At 41.2% G+C, this 3088-nt stretch overlaps 1 pseudogene across 1 annotated transcript; it reads left to right on the forward strand.

Moving 5' to 3' along the window:
* Positions 1-1948: 1948 nt before the first annotated feature.
* Positions 1949-2878, forward strand: LOC309857050 (small ribosomal subunit protein uS5 pseudogene; annotated as a pseudogene). Its single transcript has one exon. The product of its transcript is annotated as a small ribosomal subunit protein uS5 pseudogene (transcript).
* Positions 2879-3088: the final 210 nt, after the last annotated feature.

Genomic DNA, 3088 nt, shown 5'->3' on the forward strand with positions numbered 1-3088 from the left:
CTGGTTCTGTGAACAAACCTAGTTATGCTAAAGTGTGTTTTGTTCTCCAAAAATTAAATTCATGATTATCACACAATTATAAAATACTTGTGTCAAGAATTTTTATTCAAAAATTAATAAGAGAAGCAGATATTAAAACTAGTTCACATGGTTATTTGGGATATAAGCAGAGTTGTGCAGCAGAAGTGCTCTGGGCCCATAATTTGGGTTATAGAATTTATGTTTTCTAATGAAAAATCACTAACTTGCATTATTGTTAACAAGAATCCTGTGCATTACCATCAGTTTTCTCCATTATAACCTCTTGCTCTACAGTTTGTAAATAACTTTGTCAATAGCAAGCTAATAAACGGGGTGACTCCAATGGATTGAGATAATCTCCAGAGTTTCTGCTACATAATGAACAGGACTCCATTGAAAGGACACCTAAGAGTTTATTTTGCCCAAAAATTTGATCACTTTTTTCACTGTCCTTACCTATTTTCCAAACCTAGTTCTTTTCAGTCTACAGACAACCCTGTATCTGACTGACTTGTTAATTCTGGGAATGTCTTGCAGATTAATTTGCTTGCCCGAGGTGGTTCCTCTAATTGATGTCTAAGAACCCTAATTAGTTAAGAAAACTTTTTTTTTTAACATTTTCATGGCTATTTATTATTATTATTATTATTATTATTATTGCTAATATCTCTATTATAAATAATTCACAAGGGCATCTTTCTGACAAAAGACAAAGAGCTGGCTACTAGTAGAAAAAGTACATTTGACTCTGTCAGTGAAAGTGGTAAAGGGATTTGAGAAAATAAGGCAAAGCAGTGGAATTATGTGTTAAAACTTTAAATATTATAGACACATTTACTTAATTTCTAATACTGCTTATAATTAAAAAAGATGTTTTCCATGAACCACGCATTACAGCAAATATATTGTTTATACAGATTAAATTTTCATCAAAAGGGACGCCTGGGTGGCTCAGTTGGTTAAGCAGCTGCCTTTGGCTCAGGTCATGATCCCAGCATCCTGGGATCGAGTCCCGCATCTGGCTCCTTGCTCGGCCGGAGCCTGCTTCTCCCTCTACCTCTGCCTGCCATTCTGTCTGCCTGTGCTTGCTCTCTCGCCCACTCTCTCTGATAAAGAAATAAAATCTTAAAATAAATAAATAAATTTTCATCAAAAAATTATAAGTGTATTTTTTTGTAGGATCATGATAAGCATTTTGCAGATGAGAAAAGTGAAATTTAGAAAAGTATGTCTCTTCAAATCCCTCATACAATATCTGGCCTAGATAGAAGGATATACTATCACAATTGAGGAAGATAATTGAGATTACTTAAAATGATAAACTTTACTGTATAGGGTTTTTTACAAGTTTGCCACAGATTCACATTTTTTAAAATATATATCTATTTGTGTAAAGAGAATGCACTGAGAAGTAAAAAGATAGTGATATATCAGTGCTACCAACTAATGGCTATAATATCATCACCTTATTTATGAACAATGAAACAGTGTGTAATATTTAAATAAATTTAAATAAATTCCTATTTATTTTATATATTTATAAATTTAAATGAATTCCTATTTATTTATTATTAAAGAAATTCCTCTAACAAACAGTATGTTTTGAAGGTTGCTAGCAGGAAAGTGTTGTACGACATGGAAGTAATCAGAAAATGTGATCTAAAATTCTGCTTTCAAGGGCGCCTGGGTGGCTCAGTGGGTTAAAATTCTGCTTTCAAGAAGCTATAACAGTAAGTACTGAGCATTAGCTATTATATGCTATGGATGAATAACTGAAATCTACATTTGAAACTATTGGTACACTATATGTTACCTAATTGAATTTTAAAAAGTTAATAAAAAAAACCACTATTTTATAAAACAATATTCCCAACAGGCTCTTTTGCTTTAAAATACTCACTTTGTTTCCTCTCCGAGAGAACACCAAATGGCGGATGACGCCGGTGCTGCGGGAGGGCCCGGAGGGCCCGGGGGCCCTGGAATGGGAGGCCGCGGCGGTTTCCGCGGTGGCTTCGGCAGCGGCATCCGGGGCCGGGGCGGGCCGGGGCCGTGGTCGGGGCCGGGGCCGAGGCCGCGGAGCTCGCGGGGGCAAGGCCGCGGACAAGGAGTGGATCCCCGTCACCAAGCTGGGCCGCCTGGTCAAAGACATGAAGATCAAGTCCCTGGAGGAGATCTATCTCTTCTCCCTGCCCATCAAGGAGTCTGAGATCATCGACTTCTTCCTGGGAGCCTCCCTCAAGGACGAGGTTTTGAAGATCATGCCTGTGCAGAAGCAGACGCGCGCGGGCCAGCGGACCAGGTTCAAGGCATTTGTCGCCATCGGAGATTACAATGGACACGTCGGTTTGGATGTCAAGTGTTCCAAGGAGGTAGCCACTGCCATCCGCGGAGCCATCATTCTGGCGAAGCTTTCCATTGTCCCTGTGCGGCGAGGCTACTGGGGGAACAAGATCGGCAAGCCCCACACTGTCCCGTGCAAGGTGACTGGCCGCTGTGGCTCTGTGCTGGTGCGTCTCATCCCCGCCCCCAGAGGCACTGGCATTGTCTCGGCCCCTGTGCCCAAGAAACTGCTGATGATGGCTGGTATTGACGACTGCTACACCTCGGCCAGGGGCTGCACTGCCACCCTAGGGAACTTTGCCAAGGCTACTTTCGATGCCATCTCCAAGACCTACAGCTATCTCACCCCTGATCTCTGGAAGGAGACTGTGTTCACCAAGTCTCCCTATCAGGAGTTCACGGACCATCTTGTGAAGACCCACACCAGAGTCTCTGTTCAGAGGACCCAGGCTCCAGCTGTGGCTACTACATAGTTTTATACAAGAAAAATAAACTGAACTAAAGCTTGAAAAAAAAATACTCACTTTGTAATGAGAGTCATTACTTTTGTCTAGCCAAATCTTATAGCACTGTTTATCCCTTCCCTGCTTTATCCCTTCCCAGTATCAATAAAGGCTCACTTGGGTTACCTAGAAGCCATGAGAAAGCTTGTAATAGATCTGGCTGGTTTTCACCAGCAATTTGACCACCATGTGCACAGGGAAGTCTATTGATAAAGGCTTTATTG

Source organism: Mustela nivalis (genome assembly GCF_964662115.1).
Source record: "Mustela nivalis genome assembly, contig: HAP1_SCAFFOLD_281, whole genome shotgun sequence".
Lineage (NCBI taxonomy): Eukaryota > Metazoa > Chordata > Mammalia > Carnivora > Mustelidae > Mustela > Mustela nivalis.